At 46.9% G+C, this 16,542-nt stretch overlaps 1 pseudogene across 1 annotated transcript in view; it reads right to left on the reverse strand.

Annotated features, from left to right (window-relative positions):
* The window catches only part of LOC144953589 (uncharacterized), a 51,741-nt pseudogene that overhangs the window by 24,293 nt on the left and 10,906 nt on the right, over positions 1–16,542 (reverse strand). Inside the window, exons 3-4 of the transcript XR_013640844.1 lie at positions 10,506–10,514; positions 1,206–2,532 (exon numbers count right to left, since the gene is read on the reverse strand). The product of XR_013640844.1 is annotated as an uncharacterized LOC144953589 (transcript). The remainder of the gene's footprint in view (positions 1–1,205; positions 2,533–10,505; positions 10,515–16,542) is intronic.

The raw sequence follows: 16,542 nt of genomic DNA on the forward strand, positions 1-16,542 counted from the left end.
GATATCTATGAAAAGGTTTGCCAAACTGTGAATGGTTTGGAGCTGAACTGGGCTAAACTAGCCAGTGTGACAACTGATGGTGCTCCTAGCATGGTGGGGTCTAAGAAAGGAGTAATTGCTCGCATTAACCAAGAGATGGACAAACATAACCATTCTCATCCAATAGCCATACACTGCCTCATCCACCAACAAGCGCTGTGTAGTAAATCACTGAAGTGGGACTCTGTTAACTTCATTAGAGCTCATGCACTAAACCACAGACAATTTCAGGAATTTCTGTCTGAGCTAAATGTTGACTATGAAGATGTTCTGTACCACACAGAAGTCCGTTGGCTGAGTCGAGGGAGAGTTTTGAAACGTTTCTATGACTTACTTCCACAGATTACAGCTTTTCTGTTTTCAAAAAACAAAGAAGTACCAGAGCTCAATGATGCAGAATGGAAATGGCACCTTGCCTTTCTGACAAATGTAACAGAGCTACTCAACAGTTTCAATGTGGAACTTCAAGGAAAGGGGAAGCTCATCTGTGATATGCAATCACATGTCAAAGCATTTGAAGTAAAATTAGGCCTCCTCATCAAACAAGTGAAGGAGGAAAACTTCTGCCATCTCCCCACAACTCAAAATCTGTTAGCGGAAAAACCATTGGTTGCATTCCCAAACAAAACATGTGTGGATTCACTGGAAAAATTGCAAAAGGAGTTCCAATTTAGATTTCAAGAGCTTCATCTTCATGAACAGGACATACAGCTTTTCCGTAACCCATTTTCTATTGACATTGAAAATGTGGATACAATTTACCAAATTGAACTGGCTGAACTGCAGAATTGTGACTCTCTGAAAGACGCATTCAAGTCAAGCAGCCTTCATAATTTCTATGCATTTCTCCCCTCTGAGACATATCCTCATCTCAGGAACCATGCACTCAAAATGGCAACCATCTTTGGCAGCGCTTATGTCTGTGAACAAACTTTTTCCAGAATGAAACATTTGAAATCTCCAACCAGATCTAGACTAACGGATGCACACTTGCATCACTTGTTACGACTAGCAGTGACAAATATGGAACCGGACATTGACCATCTCATTAGCCAAAAGCAGGCCCATAGTTCCCATTGAAATACTGGAAAGTTTGTTGATTTAACTTTACTTGTTCTTCATTTTAAATATTGTATTTGTTCCCGTTTTGTTTCTTCACTTCAAAATAAGATATATGCAGTGTGCATAGGAATTTGTTCATAGTTTTTTTTAACTATAGTCCGGTCCCTCCAACGGTCTGAGGGACAGTGAACTGGCCCCCTGTTTAAAAAGTTTGAGGACCCCTGGTCTAAGAAGTCCACCCACACCTCCACATTCACAAACTCCTGGGAGTTGCCTCGCTCTGCCTCACAGTCAGAATTTAGATCCTGCTTCAAACTGCCTCCATCTATGTGAAGGTCCGATTTTGGAGTTGACTCATCCTCAAATTTAACCTTCACTTGTATACTCTTCACTGTTAATTCTTCACATTTCACCTTCGCCTCTTCATATTTCACCTTGATACCTTTCCAAGTGTCTAGGCTGGGGTTGTCTTCTGGTTCTTGTTTCATGAACAATGGAGTCATTGCAGCACTTTGACTTTCACAAACGGATTTCAGATTACATTTTTTGTGGATTTTCTGATGCTTGTGCATTCTCTGGTGTTGTTTAAGATTTGATGACTGTGTAAAAACTTTCCCACAAACACTGCACTTGAAGGGTTTCTCTCCTGCGTGTGTTCTCTGGTGTTTTTTAAGATTTGATGACTTTGCAAACACCTTCCCACACACAGTGCATTTGAAAGGTTCCTTTCCTGTGTGTGTTCTCTGGTGTTGTTTAAGAGTAGATGAATCTAAAAATGTCTTCCCACACACACTGCACTTGAAGGGTTGCTCTCCTGTGTGTGTTCTCTTGTGGGTCTTAAGATGTGATGACATTGCAAACGCCTTCCCACACAGAGTGCACTTAAAGGGTTTCTCTCCTGTGTGCGTTCTCTGGTGTGTTTTTAGATATGATGACTGTGCAAATGCCTTCTCACACACAGTGCACTTGAAGGGTTTATATCCTGTGTGCGTTCTCTGGTGGTTGTGAAGATTTGATAATGTTGCAAATGCGCTTCCACACACAATGCACTTGAAGGGTTTCTCCCCTGTGTGCGTTCTCTGGTGTGTTTTTAAATTTGATGACTCTGTAAATGCCTTCTCACACACAGTGCACTTGAAGGGTTTCTCCCCTGTGTGTGTTCTCTGGTGGCTTTGAAGATTTGATGACTGTGCAAATGCCTTCTCACACATAGTGCACTTGAAGGGTTTCTCTCCTGTGTGTGTTCTCTGGTGTGTTTTAAGATGTGATGACTTTGCAAATGCCTTCTCACACATAGTGCACTTGAATGGTTTCTCTCCTGTGTGCGTTCTCTGGTGACTCTGAAGATGTGATGTCTTTGCAAATGCCATCTCACACACAGTGCACTTGAATGGTTTCTCTCCTGTGTGACTTCTCTGGTGCTGTGTCAAACTTCCAGTACGATCCGTGCTGTTTGCATGCTGGTCGCATTGTTTCCTTCTTGTACCGAGCTGCGCCGAGTCCCTTTGCTCCATCAGACCAATTCTGCTGAGGAAGAGTCAGAGGAAGCGTCAGCTGCAGACAGAAAAACACATCCACACCATCTACGTCAGTATCAAGGCACAGAGGAATGCATATATACAGTCACACATGACTTACATATCTATATTTATTCATATATTCATGATATAGTGAAAATAATTCCCCAATTCATCACGAGGGCTGTTAAGGCACACAATGAGAGGGCCAATGGTCATAAATATGCCTGGACACCCTCGTGTCTTCAAAATGAATGCTTACCAAAAACTCCAAGCACACAATTTCGGTTTTAAGAAAAATTAGCTAACATAGCAAAGGCTGTTGAAAAGAATATTATTTGTATTATGCAGAAATGTACAAATTAATGTTCATTTGCAACTTAGAGGTGTGAAGCCAGGCTCAGATGAGCTTGAATGCAAGGATGAACAGATCTAACTTCAGCTGCATATGTGCAGTGTTAATTTCCTGACTGTTTCCATTCTTATAAAATCTTGTTCTGTACCTGTTGAATTCCATGACGAAATGGGGCCTTGCATATGTTCTACAAAAAGATCACCTCCGTGGGAAAATCTTGACTTAAAACTTTTGTGATAGCGGGAATTCATATTCTTTGGTTATTTCGGTAAAGTCACGTAGATAGAAAATAATAATACAAATAAAGTGAATAGAAGAAAAAAACAGACTAATGTAGACTGTAGCCTGGTTCTTAACCTCGGTGAGCGTACTGGCAGTCTATAATGTAGACTATTGCTTGTTTTTTTGACGAGACCTTTGCAATGGACTAGACCTTTGCAATGGACTAGACCTTGGCGATGGACACTCACAGCTTTGTATGTAAAAAAGTCCAGGCAGCTTCCACATAGTGTTACAGAGCCTAATGAAAGAATGCTGCTAGACTAATTCGAAGTGAGACTTTGGATGCCAAACCAGAGTTGGTCATGAACACATTAACCAGGTATAGGAGCTCCTCCACCACGTGTAGAACGACCTGATTATTCATGGAGAGCTGAGCAGGTGCAGTGTTGTATGACATTAAATTCCGAGGGAAGTGTTCTTTGGGTCTTTCGGTAAAGTCACGTCACTTAACCGAAAGACCCAAAGAATATGAATTCCTGCAGTTACGAAAGCTTTTGGTCAAGATTTTCCCAGGGAGGTGATATTTTTGCAGAACATATGCAAGGCCCCATTTCGTCATGGAATTCTCCAGGTACAGAACAAGATTCTCCAACTCAATATCATTGAGTAGCCATGACCAGATCATCAACATGCGTAACATGGTTGACCAGCAGGGGAAAATCCCTTGACTATAACCAGACATCGATTAGCGTATCATTGTTACTGTATGAAATGCATTTTTTTATAGGGCCGTTGTGAGCTTCTCAAAACACAATTATTTGAAAATGCTACGTAATGTAATGCATGCGGCCAGAGGGAATTTCGGCCACAAGCCAAATTGAACAGGAAAGGGACCGACTCCTGGTCACGCAACTTTAGATGGGCCAGCCAAAAATCATAAAAATCCTCAACGATTGTGAGAAGAGGCAGAGACATCGAAAACCAAAAACAAACCAAAACCCCAAGCCTCTTTATGGTACTATAGGCTGTAATTACACCAAGAAAGCAGAGATCTAGTTTCAGCTGAAAATCCGAACTCCTGTGCTATAGCTGATGGACAGAAAATACAGCAGCCCATTGAATAGCACGGAGGTTACATTCTTGCAAAGTGCCGTGCGAAAGATAAAATGCCGATATTCAATACTAAAGCCTTACCTAAATAATGGGGTTAGGTAAACGGCAGCTAAAATATACATCACAATTTAAATAAGTACTGTACTGTATTCCAAATAAACTTAATTACTGAAATAAATGTGAAAAAAACGTATACAAAACATTCCAAGATGAGTATAAATGTATATAAATAAAGCAGACTTACTGTGTGTTTTTTAGAACCAATTGCACCAACACTTTGAAACATACACACTTCAAAAATCCCATGCGTACTCAAGGGTAAGTTATTATGTTTTTCACACAATTTTTAGCTTAACTGTTCACCTTCAACACCTGTAACACCTGCACACTCCAACACCCCGCTGCTGCTATATTTTTTCTCATTTACCACATCCTTACATATTATCAGGCCTGCATTTTTGCCACAAAATTAATTCAGTTCCGGCTCCTTGCCGTCCTCTCTGCACACGCACAGCTCACCTCTAATATACTGTAATATTTCATCACGGGACCTTTGCCAGTACCAAAATATGATAATAGGTTTCCCCCGTGTGGTCAGAATGCAAACAAAAACACTCTGATAGAAAATGCATGGTCTGCTGCTGAGGCAGACTGTTTTTAAAAGGTTTGAAATGGGTGTAGCCCAAGGGTCATAAAGAAGTGGCCGGGGCTAGTGATGTTAATGTAATAAATTAGCATGTTAATGTGAAATCGAAGAGTGGTGCAATCCAAAGCGGCCTCCCTACAAGACAGAGAAGGATCGAGGCTCTACCTGGGTAAACAACAACTACCACACTATGGGAACCTCATTTGCCAGTAAAAATATGATAATTGGTTTTTTACCCTTCTATCTGGCAACAAAACTGACACCTTTTTACAAGGAGTCATGTTTGCATAGACCGCAATACCTGCAGTCATAATACAAACAAAAGACATAACTCTGATAATGTACACTGTCCTTGAAGTTGATTGGTCCACACCTGAGACGGCTTTCCTTAGAGCCTAGTCTCACATGGGTTGGACCAGATGACGCCAAAAGTGCGCCAGATGACTGCGGGTGACTGGCTGCGGGAGCTGGTGGCAGGAATAATGGGGGCCACGTCGCTCGTGGAAGGGCAGGTGAACAGGCGGCGTATCCGGAATCTGCTGGACAAGGGGGGCGGTAACGTCACTCGTGAGTGCAACACATTGCAGCGTGGTCGGGGTTGACGTGAGCCGCCGACAGGCTCCGGATCGTGCGCTACACACTGCAAGTGGAAGTGGGATGGGACTGCTGGGGAGGGTCACCCTTAAGGGTCGCCTCGGACACCAGGTGTGTAACCAGGAGTTATACGTGTCGAGCGTGTTATGCCACGAGTGTATTGCAGGTACCGACCTCCTAGGAAAGTTGGGGCTCAGCGTGCAGCCACCGTGGAGGGCAGCGGGGAGCGGATTCCTTTCTTGGGACAAGAGCCGGGTTGCCCTCGCCTCAAGCCCGTGGCCGCTATCCTGGCGTCGGCCGTCACCGTCGGCATTGGTGTTCCACTGAGTTTTCCGTTTTTTTTCCAAACCTAAACTCAAAATATATTTGGTGGTGGTCAAACAGTCCAATGCAGGACCCTCCTGAAACATAATCTTTAACTGCTAAATAAGAAATTAAATTGAAAAACCCTCAAACACAGTACAATATTTTTATTTTACCAGGTGAGGCCATCTGAGCTGCATAGTTCTTTTTCAGAATCGACCTGGACACAAATGATAGCTCAACTTTGTGGGTTATAATATGGAAATGTTTTGCAGCAAAATACTCAAAATGCATGTTTCTAAATGTGGAGAAAAATAAATCCCACAACAGGGAGAGAGAGAAAAAATAAAACATCTAAACTGCAATCATAAATGCGTCAGGGTTGGAATCGAACCCACGACATTCTGCATACCATGTGAGGAAGTTGACATCTTGCCACCCTAGTACAATATATCACACAACAAACAAATTACAGTGAAACCTTGGATAAGCCACTTTTTTGTGAGCTGGTCGCTTCTGAAAACAAGAGCGGTATAGCAGCTGAAGTCGGCTTGACCTGGTAGGATAAAAAAAACTGTAGAAATATTTTAAAGAAAAAAAATTCAAAGTAGTGAGCCAGATAAAGACAAATTAAACTTAAGCAGAGAATTAAAGCAAATGCAATCAGGCGAGGGCAGGAGGCAAGGCCCCGCATGGCTAGGCCCCGCGTTGTAATGTTCCTACCTGGACATCGATTCCATACTCGCTGCTACTCAATTAATATCCCTACGAGAGAGACGGAGCGAGGCTCTACCTGGGTAAACAACAACAACCACAACAACCACGATGTGAACTTCTCACCTCGGATCTCAGTGAGCGCGCGCGCGGATCGGCAGCTTCCTGGTGTCTCGTGACGTCACGCGGTAGCAGGTGACATGACGTCACTAGCTGGGTTCACCTCCCCCTCACGCCGATGAGGTAATGCAGTGGTGACGTCAGAGAGCGGCGTTAGAGTTTAAGTTCATTAAGATTCCTATTCCATTGATCCCTCTATTGAATATTGACCCTTTGGGTGCGCGAGCTTAACAACGTGAACATTGTGTGTACAAACTGTGTATACAGTGTGTGTGTGTGTACAAACTGTGTATACAGTGTGTGTGGGGCCGTCCATAAATGACGTCACGCAACTGGGGAGGGGACGGTCAGACATTTGTGACGATATGTGACGATGTGCGATGATGGGAGGGGGTGATAAATGTGACGTCACATAAAAATGCGCAACTTAAATAAATATAGACAACACATTCGACTTAATAGACGTTTTAATAAATGTTTTCTCCTACATCAGAGTGTAGCGCCACATTAAATACGCACTGCAGTGACAATAGTTTAAAGCGATTTCAAGCATGTTTCGGGGGTGAGGGTGGGCAGAGCTTTGTGACATTATATTTGAGGGGGGGGGGGTCTGACTTTTTGTGACGTCGTGCGACGAAGGGGGGGGAGGTCAAAATCGTCCAAATTCGCGTGACGTCATTTATGGACGGCCCCTGTATACAAACTGTGTACACACACACTGTGCGCGCGCACACACCGTGTTTGTGTACACTGTTAGCACACTAGGAGGCACAGGTGGTGCATCGGCCAGTCATCTCAGTTGAACCATGGCACCGAAGTCTGCCCTGTAACCTCCTGCCGGCGGGAGTTCGACACTACACGTGGCCTTAACGTGCACATAGCCTGGCACAAGCGCCATGGTGACATCACCACCACGTATTGGCGAATGGAAGTCATTGTTTTTGTTAGTGTGTTTGTGTATAGTGTATACAGTGCATGTGCAGACTGTGTGTACGCTGTTTCTACATTGTGTGTACACAATACGTCTACACTGCGTATGTGTACAGTGTGTGGGTGGTCCGAATCAGTCGGGCGGCATTATCTTTCCATCAGCTCTGCAATGCTGTGTGGAAGCTGCCTGGCCTGTCGCTCCGCATTAAACTTCGGGTCTTCTCGGCAACAGTCATGCCCTCCATTCTATAGGCATGTGAAACGTGGACCCCTCTAAATGGAACATTTGCGCTAGTTAGAAACACTGGCTGGCATGTGTGGGGGTCGCTAGCCCCCGAGATCCCTCCCTCGATAATGCTAACGGCTGGGCTAGCATCATCAATCGCCCCCCCGCTGCTAGGTTCCTCACCCGTGGCGTGGGAACCATCGCCCGAGGATTCCCCTCCCCCGCGGGTCCGCGTAGCCGGCATGGCTAACTATCGAGTAGTATTCTGCCCCTCCCTACTACGATACCTCCCTGTCCTAATCGCGCGCCTGCAACCCACACGGAGCGAACGTACGCACGCCCACACACACACACGCCGCTCCGCGCACTCCAACTCAACTCGCGTTATGATCGCGCACCTGTATCGCACACGGGGTGGTCGCACGCACACACACGCAGCTCCCCACGCGACACCCACTCTTGCGCCGCTCTGCGCCGCGCTGGCCGCTCACGTTACGATCGCGCACCTGGGGTACGCCGATTACGCACGCCGAGAGCTTACGCAAGTAACGAGCACACGCAAGCGGGGCACACGCCGACACAACGACTCGTCCCCTCCCCCACTCGCGCGTGCACGTCAACCCAAATATCGTACAAGGACGATTCTCCTCTCACACGGCTGCGTAGTCACGCCAACACATAAAAGTGCTCTCCCCGGGCGTTAACGCACACACCTCCGTACCCGCACAATCGTACAGAGACCACGGCCTTTATGCATACAACGACCACACACTCGCGAATGCAGTGCACGCTAATACCACGTTCCAAAAACACCCAACAACACGGTTTTGTTACTACGCTCGAGATTTTATTAGCCCTTGCTAACCAACCGAGCCACCCGTGTGTGTGTGCGGGCCCGCAAGGCGCTTCTAACCCACACTCTGGTGCCGTGTAGCCCTATTCTATGCTGCGCTCTCTGCTAAACCGCTTTCCTACTCGTCCTTACCCCGAACTAACCCTCTCCTACGGATCCTACTCTCCGCTCTGAGGTGTTGTAAGGCGCGCAACACGATACCGTCTGTAGTCCTTGGTGACCTTGCGGCGCTCAGATCGTCCTGCAGACAATCTAGCGGCTCGCCCGATGACTCCTTCGTCGCTGACCCCGTGTCCAAACTCCAGAAGAAGAGACTTCCCTACTGCCCCTGCGTTTTCTTTTAAACTATTCACATCAAAGGCTAGGCGCCCCCGTCCCGACCGCCTTGGTCTCTCGACCAATCCTGAGCCTAGGATTTCCCGCTCTTTTGCGATCCCGCCGGCCTTTGAACTTTCGACCAATCAGTCGTCCCGGGTCCTGACCCCAGCTATCTGCCTTGCTGACCCGTGTTTGTGTTTGTATGCGTTTCTAACTGCGGGGCTCTCTGAGCTCGCCGTGGTCGTGCGATCTCAAATCCGCCCACGGCGCCGCAGTGTTACTTGGCCTGGGAAGGGTCCTGTCCAATTCCCTGGCCCTGAGAAACCGTGGGGTAACCCCCCTAGGGGGCCCTCGGGTGAAAACTCAGGGTAGGTGACCCGACCACGAGGCCCTACGTGGGTGCGGGTGCGTGTTTATGTGGGGGGGGTGATGGGGGGCAGTGCGGCGGTGGAAGCCGGGCGGCTCCCTGGCTCGGCCGAGCGGCCCCGTCACTGTGGCACCACACATGCCTACACTCAGATTGAGGGAAGCCAAGTGTTAGCGCATTCTCTATTTATTGCAGAGGTTCAAGGTTCAAATCCGACAGGCACCCCTGGCTACTCCAGTAACATCAACCAAAATATGCACCGTCTGCTTAAAGAGTGGATGTAAAACATACTATCGTGTCATTCAAAACACATAGGTCTTTGCATGTTGGTGTCATTGTCATAATTTTGGAAATTCCAAATATTATCCAGAAATTGCACAACTGAGATTACATATCAATTATCGCCCCTAACTGCCAGACTCATGTCCACATGCAGGCTGGTGCTGGGCCACCTTATTCCACACAGAGACAGCTGCCACTTAGGGGTGCTCTTCGAGTGTTTGTGATGAGATATGATACAAAACTCCGAATTGCTGAGGCAATTAAGCAATTTTAACGCGTAGGCTGTCGCGACCAATATCATCCATAAGATTTTTTTTGGGTTAGATCGCATAAATATAAATGCGCTCTCTCTAGTCGTCTAGCCGAACCCTGACCGTGTAACACCGATGGTGCTGACCGAGACAGCCAACAACTATCCAGCCATGCAATATCTAGCGAAGATGACAGCAACGACGATACGAGCCCACTCCCAGAACCGGCAGCGGTGAGCTCCCGCTGTCAGCTGCTTTATTTCTACCCAGCGCGGCCTGGCTCCGCCCTGGTCGCGCCTTTCTTCTCGAACCCTCTAGCAGGTTCCAGGGGCTTCCAGATAGGGTCTTCCATGACCCTTGCCCCAGTTCCTCCGCCCTGCCGACACACTCGTGTATGTGCTCACCGTCGTGTGCACTGTTTGTCCACCGCAGCTGCCGTTGCAACTGCAACCGGTGGACAGGAAAAGCAACCCCAACACCGAGAAACACCACCAACACGAAAAAACAATTTACCCCAAAAAAGAAAACCTTGGTTGCAACACTTCCCGCGACCATACAGCACAACCGCAGCATCTCCCGCGAACCATAACCACGTAGCGCAACTCCGGCGCGCCCCGCGGACCGCCAACAAAAAGAACAACCCACGGCACCCCCCCACAAACCGCCAACAAGCAGCGCAACTGCGGCATGGGCAAGAACCCCATCAGGGACAGCATGACGGTGACACCCCCCCCACGAGAACCGATAACACAAGCCAAACAATATACACCACCCCCCGAATCCCACCTTACAAGGGAGAGTCCGCCTTTACCAGAACATAGCTCACGTGAGCCGGTCCTCGACACTGGTCACCCCCGCCTTGGCAGGGTTTTGCATTCCTTGGGATTCCGAGGAATGGGAACAAAAAAACAATGGCCTAAGGGCATGGCCCGTCCCTGAAATCCGCAGTAGCATCTAATCAGATCCAGCCCCTGACACTTTGCACACGGCAGTCACGGAAAGCATCAGAGACTCGGATCCGGCGCAGCTTGGGAAAATGTTGCCGGCAGGTCGGAGTGCTACGGTAGCGTTGCCGGCACCCTACTGACACCCCGGCATTCTATGGCGATGTGGCTCGGCTGACCACACCTGAAACACTTGGCCGTGGGACCCCAAGGCGGAGGGGGCTTCGCCGGTTGCCAACCCACCTGCGGGGGCCTTCTCCCGTACGTCCCCAGGCCGCACACCACAGCCACCATGTCCTCCTCCCGCCACGGCCAAGCCTCCACTTTGGGCCAATGCTGGCGGGCCTCGTGGCCCTGAATTTCCCGGGCCACCTTATAAACACAACCCTGACCATGTAACACCAATGGTGCTGACCGAGACAACCAACAACTATCCGGCCGTGCAATATCTTGCCAAGACGGTATTGACGAAGGCGGCGAAGATGACAGCCACGACGAGATGAGCCCACTCCCAAAACTGACAGCCCTGAGCTCCCACTCTCAGCTGCTTTTATGCTACCCAGTGTGGCCTGGCTCTGCCCTGGCCGCGCCTCCCTTCTCGAAACCACTAGCAGGTTCCAGGAGCTTCCAGATGGGGTCTTCCATGACCCTTGCCCCAGTTTTTCTGCCCTGTCGACTAACCCGTGTATATGCTCACTGGCGTGTGTATTATTTGTCCACCGCAGTTGCCGTTGCTGGACAACAATCGGCGTTATTACACTACACGAGTACAGCACACCGGTGTGTTGGAGAACAAATCACGTAGTGGCGGGTTTCACCAAACATTGAAATTAACGCGTTCTTATTAGGGGCAATTAAGCTCCACATGAATGCAAATATTATCATAATATAGTGAATGCTTGGGCGCTTATTGGCTCTTACTCCTGGTTAGAAATCTACCCAACCCATATGTCCACAAATACTGGCTGCTCTTACTCTGCAGGTTGAACCTAGGAATTGAGTGTGCAACTTCACGTTATTTTAATTAAAGGCATGTGACAAAGGTGAATCTATTGGAGCTACAATGTCTCAAGCTTACACATCTACCGGGTCTCCATTTGACTTTGTATTGTTTAAGAAGTCCAGCTGTTGTATGTGTCGGGTTATGAAATTTTGATGAAAATAATAAAAATTAAAAATTTTCTGAAAAATGCGCAAATCGCATTAATTATGTTAATGTGTGTATTAATATGCATAAATTATGATAATGTGAGTAATTATATGCATAAATTATGATAGTCACGGAGATAATCGTAGTAATTTATGCGGATGCTTGCGATTATGTTAATGTGTGCAGTTATGATAATTAGGCTCAGCTTCGTTTATCCAGAGTTATCATTCAGGATAACACGATTATCATCGATTTAACGTTTACCAATTATCTTAGTGTGTGTTATGATATTTTAGGTCTCCATTTTCATGTCTCATCGCAGGATACAGTTATCAAGAATAAGATAGTTTTGCATGGACTTGGAAAGAAGCACTCGAACAGTTGGTGTTAAGCAATTTTATTCTAAACAAGCACATGACACTCTCTTATCCGAAAGCAAGTATACGTCAATAAATTCATGGACAAGATTATGCAGTAACGAAAATGAATGACTAAAAATACTTCTTCATTGGCGTGATTATGCAGTTAACGAAAATGAATGACTAAAAATACTTCTTCATTGGCGTGATTATGCAGTTAACGAAAATGAATGACTAAAACATTTCTTATTCATGTAACTCGACGACAGCAACTGCTTTGCACGATCCGTTGATATTGAACGCACCACCTCGAAATGGCAACCCTTTTTGAAACGCAATGACAATTTTTTTTTTAAGTCTTATTCGTGTGCGTGCTGTGTGTGCGTTGTCCCCTTTTAATTTTAATTAATTCTTAGAGCCGGGAGTTGTGTCGTTAGCTTGTGTGGTGTGGGAGGATACGAACAGCGGCCAGAAGTTTTCTCTGGGTTGGGCGTGGCCGCCGCTCTGCTCCTGCTGCTCCCTCGCTCTCTCTCCACTGCTGGACGACGAGTTGGCACGATGCTGTCCTTGAAGATGCTCGGTCGCTCGGTGTCGCTCGGTGTCGCTCGTTGTCGCTCGTTGTCGCTCGGTGTCGCTCGTTGTCGCTCGGTGGCGCTCGGGGGCGCTCGGTGGTGCTCGGTGGCGCTCGGAAGACTTTGACTCTCTTTCTCCACTGCGGGATGACGAGTCGGTTTTGGTTGATGCTGGTTGATCTGGGTGTGTATTAGACACACGGCGCATTCAACAGCGCTGTCCTCCTCACAGCCGTTTGACCAGGCTTTCTCCACTGCTTCGCGCTCTCTGCTTTGCTCGCTTGGCGATCTCCGCCTTTCCTGCGGGTTGTTCGCTGGTCGTCACTCTGACGAGGAGCGATGCTTCGTTCGTGGCAGGGTGGACGTTGGCGTCTTTGTTGGCTTCACTCGCAGCTCGGCGACTCAGGGTAGCGATTCTTCTCAGGTGGTGCAGACCTCGGCTTGTAGCGGCACGTCGCTACTCCGCGAACCTCGTCATTCTGGATGACGAAAACTTCTTGACGATCTCTGGTGGGGCCCGTGGCCCGGACGATCTGTGTTGGAGCCGGAGCCCTTGACGAGGTGGGCTCAGAGCCCCTGGCGATATGCTTTGGATGGATTTTCCTTCGGTTTATATTGGAAATTCCACTCAGTTTCCCGAGTTGTTCAAAAGGCGGTGTCATAAAACATTCCTGTGGGGGTGGACCATCTGCGTCCGTGTGTGTGTCCGTCCGTGTGTTTTGCGTGCGTGTTGTCCGTGTGTTTATTAGCTTTGAAGACACAGCTGTGTGTCGTTCTGGAAGAAGGAATGGGTGGAGGCCTTGTGACGGTGCCACCTAAGTTATCCATTAACCAGACCGATGATTCGCGTTCGCATAGAGTTATATATAAAAAAAAGTATTCGAATCCATGTTTTTGTTACTGAATAATATTTGTCGCGAAAACCTACGCGTTAAGCGAGCTTAATTATTCCCTCCCTTGCTCGGGGATCATATCTTTTGTCTCACACAGCTTAAGTTGTTTTGGTTTGGAAGTTGAAATGCGACTTATTTCCATTATGCCCAAGTTATGCCGAAACCGTGTTCATGATGTTTCATCGTGACCCGATCTCTCATGGAAATGTTATTTCCTCGCGTGTGCAATTTTTGCTGTCCGTGTTGTGGGGAGACAAAGACGGTTGTTTCCACGGTGGAAGCACCCGGCGCATGCGCTTATTTATTTATCTTCGGAGGCATGTGTTCCAACCTTTATTGGGGCAATTTCCTGGCTTTGTGCCTGCGTGTGGAGATCCTCTCGGAAAGACAAAGACGGCCGTGTTGCTCGCTTCCCATGGGGTGTTGTGTTTGGATAATTTTGAGAGCCTTCTCCGCCCTTAGCTCCTCTAGGATATCCACTTTAATTCCGTACTTATTATTTGACTTCTTGTGATTATTTAATCTGCTATCCCGGCTAGGAATTTTGTTTTGGAGCGACCCAAGCCATAATTATTCTTTGATGCTTCGGCCCGGCCGCGTAGAAATTATTTAAGGTAAATAATGTCCGTATCTAATTAACAATTGATGAATCGCGACTCTGGTGCAGACTGTAGTCTGGTTTCCAATTGGAGTAAGGATAGATACTGTTTGCTTACTCTTCATGGCTAAGTTGGTAATTGTTTATCTAGCATGGTTCAAAACCCGTCTGTGTTTTTTTATCGTCAATGTTGTTTCCTTTGTTAAGAATATAATTATATATTTCGTGGCCTGGTTTTGTATTTATCAAAGGGTTTTTTTTTTTAACAAAAGGATGTCCTCCTGACCCCCCCCCCCCGCCTGCAATTCTCCCCTCTCTTGTTCCTCTTGTGTGAAATTCGGGGAGTTTTTATGACCTTGATTGCCCTCTTTCATGCCCTCTTTCCTTTGAAATGAGGTATGCGCGCATCTGTGGAAGTGTGGGGGCGTGTTCGTTCCACGTTGCCCCGTGTCTATTAAAAAACGATAGTATATATGTTGGCAGAATAATTCTTAAAAAAAATATTTAAAAAAAAATAAAAAGGGGGCATATACACAACAGTCCGCCCTTTTGAAAATTATCAGGGGTCGATTTGGCCACTGGCGAATTTTCAAACAAAGTAATGCCCCCTTTTTTGTCATGAATCCCATCAGCCGCCCTTACTCTCGGCGGTTATTTCTTACGACGCGCGTGCACGTATTACGATCTTAACCTGGTTACATTTGAAATAAGCAAAGAAAATAACAACACGTTAAACATCGATATTGCGTTACATCGGTTCTCATACATCATAACTCCGACGAATATTCATTTTTGTTTTTGCTTAACATGGTTACATTTGAATTTAGCAAAGAAAATAACAACACGTTAAACATCGATATCACCAGTTACATGGTTCTCATACATCATAACTCCGACGAATATTCATTTTTGTTTTTGTTAAATCCTGGGAAACGCTAGGTAGCGGTTTCGAACGCATTTATGCGTTACCTTCCTCATGTTGCCTGGTTTACCACTTATCACTTTGATAATTCGATCATGGTTTTCGGGTTCGTTTTTGTAGTTTCCTCTCTCACTCTCTCGCGTCGTGGGAGTGTGTGGTGAAAAATTGTGCTGCACATAATCAGAATTCGCGCACACAACCTACTTTGACACTTGGTTCGTGGCATTTGCTCTCTCTGCGATTACATGCACATTTGCCGAGTCAGTGTGTCGATTTAATTCTGTGCCTCGTAATGTTGCCCTCTTTGTTTTTACGAGTGTGTTAGATTCCAACACCATTCCCGATATGTCATGAACATTCGTCTCCATTTTAGCACTCCGATCCACATAAATTTTGGTTTCCCTTGGATATTTTTCATTCAAAGGCTCACGCCTGCGCTCCTCAGGGCGTGTCTCTGTGTTCTCTCTTTGTCTCTGCTGTCTGTTATCTACTGTCCGATCACACTTCAATTCAGCCCTGTCCTTGCATTCGATTTGCGCGTCATTTACGGGAGCACTGTCCGCGTTTCTTACCGCATCGTATGCATTTGATGTTTCCCGGTCGTGGCGGTATCTGCCCGCCCTGTCACTTGCAGCCTGCTTGTATTTCCCATTGAGCTCAGGGTTTAACAAAACCTCGGCGGGTGGGGCGCGTGTTGGCCGCTCGCTCGCACTCACTGTGGGTGGTTCATCATGTATTTGGACCGCATTCTGTGTTATTCTTCTATTCCCTCCTGGTATAGCCGGTGGAGGAATTGGTCGTAATTGGACTGATTGTGTTTGACCTCCCATCCTGCGATTCTCCTGAATGTTCGCATCCATACCTCCGAAGTCTGTGTACCACCTTCCCGCTAGGTGGTTATCTTGCCATCTCTGTGCGTAATTTGAACCTTGCGTGTCGTGGGATGGGGTGTTGATATGGTTCTGCTCTGAACCTCTCCCTCCTGCGATTCTCGTACATTTTTGGCCCAGTGTTTTTCCCATTTGGGTGCCAAATTTTTCCTGGATTGTTACTTCGCCATCTTTGTGCGTAATTTTGACCTTGCGTATGTCGTGGCATGGGGTGTTGATATGATTCTGCCCTTGGTCTCCACATTCTGCGATTCTCCTGAATGTTCGGCTTTGTGCCGCTCTCATTCTCGTGCCACCTTCTC

The sequence above is a fragment of the Lampetra fluviatilis genome, chromosome 78, assembly GCF_964198595.1.
Source record: "Lampetra fluviatilis chromosome 78, kcLamFluv1.1, whole genome shotgun sequence".
NCBI lineage: Eukaryota > Metazoa > Chordata > Hyperoartia > Petromyzontiformes > Petromyzontidae > Lampetra > Lampetra fluviatilis.